The sequence below is a fragment of the Microtus ochrogaster genome, unplaced genomic scaffold (assembly GCF_000317375.1).
Source record: "Microtus ochrogaster isolate Prairie Vole_2 unplaced genomic scaffold, MicOch1.0 UNK8, whole genome shotgun sequence".
NCBI lineage: Eukaryota > Metazoa > Chordata > Mammalia > Rodentia > Cricetidae > Microtus > Microtus ochrogaster.
The window spans coordinates 7,067,552-7,078,590 of record NW_004949106.1 but is presented as its reverse complement, the minus strand read 5'-3'; the positions used below and the strand labels follow the sequence as shown (position 1 = coordinate 7,078,590).

Below are 11,039 nucleotides of genomic sequence, written 5' to 3'. Positions count from 1 at the left end.
GCACTTTAATAATATACAAACTTGGAAACATTTAACTATTTTTGTACTAAATCAGCCTCTCAACACTCCAAAATAAATGAGTTAAGAGTCAGAACATCTATCTAAAATGGATCGTCTTTTGTGCCAGACCCGAGCCCTTGGAAAAGATCATTTCAAAGCCTTGTTCATGCATCAGTGGTCCTGGTACTTAGCTGAACAAGCACTAGTCTTTATTTTTCCTAATGTGTCTTTGAGTAGCCATCAAATTCATCTAGTCTTACTTGTAACATGTACAAAATCAGCATAATATCTGTTGGGAGGAAGCTGCAAGAGTAGATGCCACATATGAAGTGATGATGTCTTTAACATAGTAGGGCACTCACTGGACGAGATAATGGATTTTTACCTTCTAGGGAATGGGTGTGACTCAGTTTCTCTCACTTTTGTTCTCTCTCTCCTTCTGGGGAGCAAACCCAGACACTCTACCAAAGAGCTGTACTCTAGTTCCTGATTTCTTTATACATGAACCCCATTTGGTACTAGTTCATTAAAATTAGTCCTAGTCATTGGATTTCAATAGCACTAGATAAAGTGTAAGAAGTTAAACAGGACAGTAGGGATTCACTGCTGATACGCAGCTGACACAGATCAGGAGAGTAACACAATTTAGCCCTGCGGAGTTCTCTGCATTACCAAGAATTTGTGTAGACTTAGGGGAAAGGTCTTCATTTGATCTTTCTCAATGTTTTGCTGAAATTTTATATAATACACTTGCGTAAACTACATTTGGAGCAGTGCCAGTTTACAAATAAAACAATGAATAATTATTTTACATATAAATTAGACCCAGGCCGGGCTATGGTGGCGCACGCCTTTAATCCCAGCACTCGGGAGGCAGAGGCAGGCGGATCTCTGTGAGTTCGAGACCAGCCTGATCTACCAGAGCTAGTTCCAGGACAGGCTCCAAAGCCACAGAGAAACCCTGTCTCGAAAAACCAAAAAAAGAAAAAGAAAACAAATAAATAAATAAATTAGACCCAGTTCAGGTCATACATGTGGTATCTTGGTACCTTCAAACCAAAAATAAGTGTCATGCTCACCTCTTGATTTTCCTCTTTGTTAGTCTAGCAGGATACAGCCAGTGTTCGAATCAACTCTCCTCCTCATTCTTTTTCTATCAACCTTGTCTCTCAAGTAGTCATTAACGCCAATAAGATATATCCATTCTTCAAATGGCCTCTCTTTATTGCATGGCAAGGAAGAGCTTGAGGTATCCATATCCGGTCTTCCTTTCCGCAGTAAATTAGTCTTTGGGTTGCCCAATGGGCAGTCATTGGAGAGCTTTACCTGCCAATCCTTCCGGGCCACATCAGCATTGGGGTACAAGCCACGTTCTTCTCCAGTAGCACCGTCAAAAGCTGGGCATAGCATGGGGGTCTACGGGGCCCAGCCATGCCTGCCCAATGAGGTCTTTCTAGACGGCCCTTGCTTTGGAGATACTAGGTCACCGACTCTTTGCTAGGTTTGCGTTTCGGTCTCAGAGGGCTGTTCTCACCCGCATCCTTTCTTCGTTCTTTTCACACGTACCAACTAAGCATTGTATTTGGAAGGCTAGGGTTTCCCTCGCCCATGTCTATTTTCTTACTGTCTCACCCTCCACTCCTCAAATATACCTTTGTTCTTGTGCGTTTCGATCAGTGTCTGGGCACCAGAGTATTCCACTCACACATATGGCAATAGAAGACCAAATGAAAAAAAAAATATAAAGATCTGATCTGATCCTGTGGTGGGCAAAGCTGCGTGTCTGCCCTTCATACCTCGACTGACAACTGATAGAGAAATGAACTTCATCGCCTAAGCCTTTTGTCTCTCTGCTGAAGTATCAGCCATTCTTAAATGCTGCAAATGCATAGAAGATTGCAGATGAAAAGTTAACCTGCCACAGTTGTATCTTTAAATGCTAAGCACCTTTCCAAAAATAAATTCCTCGCGTGTTTATTAGCTTTATAAATATCTAACACATTCCTCGATTCTTTATCAGCTTCAAAATGAGATCATTTTTGATAGTTGAACATCATGTATAGAGCCTGCCTAGGGTGATACATAGATGTTTAAAATCGATTATCGAGAAATCCTGTCTCGAAAAAAAAATAAATAAAATCGATTATCAGGATATATATAAAGGGTGTAAATTTCTCCTATCAGGGAGTTTAATATTAGTCTCAGATCTCATTTCTGTCTTAGGCGAACAAATGGTAATAGAAGTGGTGGACTTGAGACTGGAGAAATAGGATTTTACAGATGGCTAAAGAACGGACTCTCCTCACGTTGCTTCTTATGAATGTGAATTAGAACATATTAACTCCCATTGATTAGATCACATTATGACGAACTGATTATTCTCTTGCCCTAGTGTTACACACTCAGGAGCTGATGCAGCCCATATTTCCCAGTCACTTTGTAAATCATATATCTCTGCTGCAGGATCAAAATAATGTGGAATTTCTGGGTTCATTTTAGCTGCACAGATTTAAAATCTAGCAGTCAAAATGGCAAGCTTTGATGTACTATGACTCTCTTGTTTCCCTCCAATAAGAACTTGAACCCTATAATCTCTCTGACAAATTCTAAGTGTACTATTCATTGGGGCTACGTTTTTATATATCGGGGGGGGGGGGTATTTTCCAAATTCTTCTCTTCTGCTTTTGATTGTACAAAATGCATTGGAAAATATTTAAGTTCATGACATATCTTTTAAACATCTTGAAAAAGAGGTACCTTTCATAATTTGTGTTGGTTGAATAAAGGTATTTTTAAATTCTCATTCATTGAATACGTAGTTAGGGAGATTAAATTCGAGTATTACAGGAACGGAAATTTGGTAAGATTGTGAAGAAGGACAGATCACCTTCCAGCTGGTATTCTAAGATGGAAGGACAGGGTCTAACCAAAATGCAGATAAATAACGGAAAAGGCAAAGCGATACTTCGTTATCTCTATCAGCAGTTTGGTGTACAGTCTATCGACTTACTGTAGATTTGCAGGAGAAACACAATGCTTTGTCATTCAGCCTAAAAATCTGCTCGGAAAACAGGCAAGCTTGCCTACTTGAGTATCAAGCCTGAAACACAGGGCATAATACATATTTCATTCTCAAGCAGTCTGAGGTTGATTTCCTAGTGAATTTTCCTCTAAACAGGCACAAAATGGGCGCCATTTGTCTCCAGTCATGCCAATCATCATATAAGAAAGATAAAGCAATCAAAGAAGGTGGAAATTTATTACATTCACACCCCGGAAATTTAATTTCTACTGAGTTAACTGTGATAGAGAATATCAGTCTTTTCCAAGAGTCAGGGAGTTATAACTGTTGCAAAAAAAAAATGCCAAGGGCATTGGGTGCTGCTAAACTGACTTCAGTGAAGGGAAGCCTTGGGGTCTCTCAGTCAGTTCAGCTGCTTTCCATTTGGGTACTTGGGGCATGTTATAAGGAAAAACACAACCGAGAAAACACCGAGTCCTCTGCCTGAGCTTTAAGATAGACTTTTGGAAATACAAAAAGCAAGGGTGAGTCCCTGAAGTTTTAACCCATAGTATTTGGTTTTGAAGTTGCCTCTTTTCTACGAAATTCTACAAGAAACAACTCTAGAAGATATTCTATTTTCTTATTTTTTTTTCCCAATAAAACATTTAGAATTGGAGTTTCCTTCATGGAAAAACTTGAAAAACCAGAGACTGAGGCATTATGCACAGGACCTACTCAGCGCTCTCTCTCTCTCTCTCTCTCTCTCTCTCTCTCTCTCTCTCTCTCTCTGTATGTGTGTATGACTTCCAGTTCAGTGTTTTTATGGGGTTCCTTAGTGTGTGAACAAGCATGTCTCTCTTTTTTTGTGACTTCTCTTGGGGATCTTTTCCGTTTGCTTCTTTGTTTTGTTGAATTTTGATGTCTTAGTTTTTGCTTTATCTTATTATATGACATTATATTTACTATTATCCCTCAAAAGCCTATTTTATTTCTAGTGAGAGAAAGAAAGGGGGGTGGATCTGGATGGGAGGAGCGACGGGAAAGAATTGGGAGCAGAAAGGGAGAAGAAACATGATCGGTACGTATTACATGGGAAAACATGTATTTCCAATAAAAAGAAAAATGGTTTGTTTTATCCTTAATTGTGTGTGTAAAAGTGTATGTAGACGTAAGTCACAAACAATGCCACACCAGTTTGGAATTATGATTAATAGGGTGGTATTTATTTAAAGGGGAAGAAACTTACAGATCACCGTCCCAGACAACAGCCCTCTGCGCAACCAGGAAGGGAGTCTAGTCGCTGGTGGAGCAGGAAGTGAAGAGAGGGAGGAGAGGGAATTGGCCGCTTTTTTAAAGGGAGAGAGACCACGCCCCAATGGGCTGGTATCTCAGGGGCTATAGGCTGGAGGAACGGGAGGACCTCCCGCAACAAGTGTATCTGTGTAGGGGTAGGCATACATGATGGTAATGCCTGCAGAGTTTAGAAGAGCACATTGAGACCCTTGGAGCTGGGTTATGAGTGGTTGTGTGCAGCCTAGAAGGGTGTTGGGTCCCTTGGAGCCGGGTTACGGGTGCTCTTTAAGGGTGTTGGGAACTGACCTCAGGTCCTTCGGAAGAGCAGCAAGCCTGCTTAACCACTGAGCTGTCTCTTCACCCCCAGCCTTTGAAATTCTCTATTTTCCCTGCTTACGCTCTTTCCCTCACCTTTGCCAGACACTTCTATTCCAGTCCAGACTTCCATTCTGCGAAGAACACAGGTGGCTTTGGAGTTCTTAGCAGCACGGTGCCCCAGTTGTCACAGCCGAACAGGAAGAATTAGTATGCTATGTATAACCTGTCTCCTCTCACCGAGCATTTTCTAAAACAATCATCCGATGTTCCGTGTCACCAAAACAAAATGCAGAGGGAGCAAGCCTGCACGCTAACACTTGTTAGATTATTTTAACTTTCGGCTCCTTCAGAGTAAGGCTCTGGTGCATGGGTGTAGAATCTGCTAGGAGAAGCACTGTCCTGAACATGGCATTTTTTAGTAACATGTAACATGGAATGAACATTGATCAGACCTATGCTGCTAGGTTACTAACTTGGATTTTATATGGGAGCAGCCTTGCGGAGAAACAAATTTGGTTGTCATTTACTCCTTTAGATATTTATACTGGCACACCACTCCAGAGATCCTGAATGCCCCACTTTTATCCAATTGATCAGTAACATAGCTTATTTTCAACCATGGGTGACCGCAAACTCAGAGATCCACCTGCCTCTGCCTCCCAAGCGCTGGGATTAAATCGTGAGCCACTATCTCCCCGACACTAAAATAATTTTTGATATAGTGATTTTTATCTCTCTGTATGAAATCTTAGATAGCACCTCTGCCTGCTTCTCTGATTTTGGGGACGTTCTGGACACCTAAATTGTCTAGAGTTTTATTTTTTATTCTTATTGTTTGGTGACTTTTTATCAATTACTTCGTGTGTATGTGTGTGTGTGTGTGTGGTGTATGTATGTATGTGACAATACATACTAGGACAAGTATATGGAGATCACTGGGCAACTTATGGAAATTGGTTTTCTATTTTCACAATGTGGGGTCTGGGACTAACACTCAGGTCGTCCGGACTGACAGTAAGCACCTTTCCCACTGGCTGCTAGAATGGTTTCTTTAAGGACACACAATACGTCAATAGATACATTCTATTCTACGCTGAATTCCACATTTACCTGCAGCCGAATCCACCTCAGAGATATGAAAGAAGGCAAATTACTAACCATTGGTTATGATTAGTGTTGCTTTTTCATCCAGTGGTTAATTAACATGACTGCCTCCTTCCCAGCAGCTGCAAGTTCATTTCCCGTGGTGACCCACAGTCTGGGATCAGGAGAGCAATTCAGTGTATGTGGTATTATAAGAAAGGCTAGGGTACAGATCTCCAAAAAGGTGGAACTAAACCTCCAAAGATGTCCATTTATGTAGAAGCAGCAAGATGGACAGTAACAGTATTCTCTTCTGGAAGGGGAACGCAGATGTTGATAAGGAAAAAAAAAGTCCATTTCTGGCGTTTAGCAATTGCAAATGCCTGATGAAGCGAACTGAGTTGAACTTCCCTGCTATATTAACTTGGTGCACATATGGAGAAAAGTTATTTCAAAGTCAAGTGCTAGAGGAGCTACACAGCGGTTCACCGTGTGCGGAACCACCATGTGCAGAGATCAGTTTCCCAAGCGCGAGACGGCACCGTGTGATCATGACTCCATTCACTGCAGAAAACACACCGCTTCATGAGAGCCTTGATGCCATGTCTAAGCTTGGCTTATATACCAAAATGTGAGCATTCAGATCTAGAATATCTACCCTGCTTTCATAAACTTATAGGACTTAATTTTCACAAAGCTTCAACCCAAGCAACTCATGAATTAAGAGTGTGGGGGTCGAAGAATGGCTCAGAGCGTAATGGTCCTTACTCCCAAGCTTGAAGACTTGAGCCAATCAGTGGTGGGAAGAATGAGCCAATCCCTGCTGGTTGTCTTCTGGCCTCTGTTCATGCTGTTCTGTGGAATGTGTGCACAGGCACATATATGCAAGCACACAGCAGACACACATGTACACACATGTATGCATGCTCAAACATATGCACACACACTATATAAATAAATAAAAGGGAGAAAATAGGTAAAGGAAGGCTTAGTAAGAGGAACTCATTCATTCCTTTGAGGCTTTCTCTATGCCAGGCACTGGCCTAAGTAGAACATTTAGGAATGTTCTCTCTATTACCACTGTCTGACCGTTGCCCTTCTTGAATGGTACTGTCTGTGCAATCGTGGGTCGATGAGTTAGATTTGTACTCACTAACAGCACCAAGTGTGGTAGCTTTTCTCATCTCACTTTCACACACAGAACAAGTCATATACAAGGCTGTGTTGGTGACAGATAGGATTTGCACAGCGGGCCACGGTCATCTCGTCCCATACCACTGCTCTAATCTAGAAGATTCCATGACAGATGACAGCTAGGATTTGCACAGCGGTCCACTGTCATCTCGTCCCATACCACTGCTCTGATCTAGAAGATTCCATGCTTTAATACATGTTTCTTATTTACTGAGACTAAACTATGTTGTGGTGTCTCTTAATTGGCCATTACTTTCTTTTCTTGCTGGCACATACTTTAGCCTAGCTTCATCCTTATTTCAGTATGTGGGCTATTCCATAATCAGATGATAACATTTATTCCATGAAATGCCAACGCTGACGCTCTTCACTTGGTAGATACCTACACAGCAATTTCCCTGAAGACATTTTGAGGCAAACACCCAAAAGTTAAGTTCCATAATTGTAAAAGTAGAAGCCACAGCAGGAGAACATTTGTTGAAAAAGAAGAAAGAGATCAAGGAGCAGTTTATAATTTCTTTATTTTTTTCCCCTGTTTGTATCTTGACTGTCATCATACATACAACTTCATATTGATTTATATGTGTGTGGTTGTTGTATTATCATTTCAATATGCTACTTAATTGAAAAATGAGATAGAATCTGTAAAGGGAATTGATATGTTTCAGAGTGACAAAGGTATGCTTGAAAGTGAGTGTGCCCCTAATATACCTTGATTGTTAATTTAGTTCTAGCCGACCTCTTTATCTGGAGGGATTTATCAAGTTTCCGTCGCTGTATCCCGGCATTTTTGAGCTCTATTGCTTCATAGGATGCTAAAAATGCAAGTGTAGCGATTCTCAACCTTAATCCTGCTTGGGTCTCCTTTAAATATTTTAAAGTGGAAACAGAAGCAGAAGCTCTCTTGGGCTGCACCCTCTTCCAAGACAAGTAAAGGTTTAACTGCTTTTCTTATCTCCTTCGGAGGAACGAAATCTGTATTCAGGATGTGACGCTGCCTCTGAAGTACTGGGAGAATCAGAGAAAATGGCCCATTTTCATTTTAATGAATCATGCTGGAGAATAAATTTCCATGATGTTAATACTGAGACCTGGAGGATGGTATGTCATGAGGCTCATAATAAAGGATTTAGGAAGCATGAAAGTTCTGGGCTATGAATTCTGGTAAGCCACTCATGTGTGACTCTGGATGAGTTGCCTGAGCTCAAGGCTTCTTGGTAAATTGAGATGGAAGGAGAGAGAGAGAGAGGCGGCACGTGCTGAAAACCAGCTCTGTGGGGCCTAAAGAAGATAAACCCAGCGCCAGCTTGGATTTGCATTAATACTTCTTGGAACTTCCTGCCCAGAAGCCTGCAGTATGTTCTGGGGTCATTCCTCGTGGGTTGCGCAGCTTAAGCGCAGCTCACGTAGGTGAAAGGTTTTTCTCTCAGAGGTGGTGGTCGGGTTGGGGTCAACCTCGCTGCAGCGGGCCCACTGGGAGTTAAATGGTAAAGTTTGCAACAGGGCAGTTGGCTTCCTTTCTCCCTTCTGTCAACTGTGGAATCTATAACAGTTTATATCGAACAACCGTGCTAAAGAGGAATGTGAAGGGGAAATCCGCATCTGCGCAGACAGGAAAGGTGAACTTGTAGAAGTAGAAAGATGGAGCCGGGGAAATTCCGGGAGCCATAGACCAAGCTGGATTAGGGAAGGGCAGGATGCACGCCCACGCAGGTGCCCACAGGCTCTTCAGAGAAGACTTCCGCCATCATTGCAAGCTCGGGCTCATTAAAGTCCTCAGTGCTCCAGGCAGCTCCATACTTCACAGGGTTTATTTGTGTGGGCGGTGTCCATTTTTCCAAGAGTGATAGATTCAGAGACACCGGAAATGGCTGTTGTGCCTAGTAGGTTGTCTTATCTTACTGTGCATTGATTTCTTCATGAGAGAAATGGAAAGCCGTCCAACACTACAGACCATTGTAAAGACCAGAGGATATATGTATGTATGTATATATATATGTATATATATACACACATATATATATAGTTATTTTTATTAAATGTGCATCTTTGACCATTTAAAATCACATCAGAAAAACAGAACAGCTAAGAGGGTATGAGAACCACTGATGGTTATCTACCACTCCCTGGTGGACCAGCCTCCAACAGCACAGAGCCTTGACAGGACTTCACCGAGTCCTTGAGGCTAAGCTTTTCTATCTGCGTCGGGTTAGGGATAAAGGCTCTCACAAACTCCCTGGATGTTTTCCTTCTTTACTCCTATTTTTAAATTCTTTTTCTCGATTCTCTCTCCTCTCTCTCTCATGTGGTGTTACAGTTTTTAGACCCCAACAGAATTGTCCAGGCAGTTTAAGAGTCAAAGCAGTAGCATTCCATTTCTTGAGTGAATGATTATAGGGGAAAAACACGTTTTTCATCTCCCACACATGATTGGACATTTATGTGTTACAGGTGAAAAATAAATTCTCCCAAGAACCCATGTACATTCATACCCAAGCAACTTGTTGCAGATCAACCACGTGGCAAGCAAGGTGTTCTTGTCAGGTTTTACAGTTACAAAGAAAGGGCCAATTACTTCATTACTTATCTTGAAAGGTAATCTTATAAGGAATCTTAAAAAAATCATAAACCTAATGATAACATATATATATGAATCAATCAGTTCTACTTTAAATCTTTAAGGTATGTATCCATTCATTAATAGTCTTTTACATCAGAAGATTAAGAACATAAATGGGTATAAGGAATTAATCATCACCATTGGTCATCAACCACACCTAGCCAGGTGAGTATGTCAGCCAATAATAATTGGGCTGCTTTGTTCTTCTTCTCTGACCTTAAAGAGTTCTGCAGTTAACAGTGCGCCTTTCTGAAACTTTAGATTGTCTTTTTTGGGATGTTCACCTCAAAGTTATTTAACAAATACATCTTCGTCTACCTTGGTTATTTTCAAAGCTTATTTTTTTTTTCAGCTGTGACATGCTACGAGACCTGTGAACGTATCTCCCAACATTAAGGTTAAAAGAATTTAAACTAGCTAGGCTATTGGGATTCAATTGCTAATCATTGGCTTGAGCTGCAATCCATGCACCTCCATAGGTGAAACGCACAGATTTTGGCTATGAAATAGGCTTGTATTGATGCGTATTCATTACAACTCTTATAAGCCGTCATTATTATTACCAAATTAGACAGCACAGCTTAGGGAGGGATCATCTTCTTGACAATCTGCAGGTAGAAATGCCTGGTGGAATGGGGTGTTTCCAAGAGATAAACCCATTATATTTCAGGCAGTGGAGATCTCCCCATGTCCACTCACACCATGCTAGAGGCCAGAGAAGAAGAGCCTCAGCAAACACGCAAAAACACAGCAGAAACAAACGGCCTTGCCTAAACGAGATGGACCCATCTCCCTTCCGCTGGACTGACACCCGGATCTTCAGGGCAACGCGTTGTTCCTCTAGCATGGGCCACGGCAGCTATCCACAACTAGAAGGCATTTAAGGATCCAACGTACAAATTCAGTTGTTTGTTCAATGTGTTTTTAGCCTTCATAATCCCTGTGCGTTATAGTGAGATGTCTCAAAAAGTCATATAATACATACTATCAGGAGATATTTTAAGTCTATTTTAGAATAAAAATCCTCCGTCTAGGTTTTTGTTCTGAGTCAAAGCTTATGCAGGCTTATTTCAAATCGGTTACTATCAAAATTGCTTGCAACAAGCTGCACTCACAGTAAGTACTGGTGCAATTGTCATGTCTTTAATTTTATTTTACATGTCTTATACTGTGCACCCCTTTCATCATTCTCCAAGTAAAGGCAAGGCTGTTAAACTAGCTGAGCAATGAGATGATGTTCATGGGTTTGAATGTGTGCTCACTGTAATAATCGAGTGTTGTGTTGCAACTACATCATAGCAGTGGTCCTGAGGTTAGAGAATTAACACAGACTTCACTGGAGGGATGTACAGCCTCTAGTTCTGCTGTTCCTTATTCCTCAAGGGAACTGCCTCAGACTGCCTTTGACCCATGGGAATTTCTAAAGACATGAGCCTTGAGATACTTTATTTTATTTGCATATAAGATTGTAAGCTAGCCGGGCGGTGGTGGCGCACGCCTTTAATCCCAGCACTCGGGAGGCAGAGG

At 41.4% G+C, this 11,039-nt stretch overlaps 1 protein-coding gene across 3 annotated transcripts in view; it reads right to left on the bottom strand.

Moving 5' to 3' along the window:
* The window catches only part of Tmeff2 (transmembrane protein with EGF like and two follistatin like domains 2), a 275,486-nt gene that overhangs the window by 152,756 nt on the left and 111,691 nt on the right, over window positions 1-11,039 (bottom strand). The window lies entirely within an intron of this gene.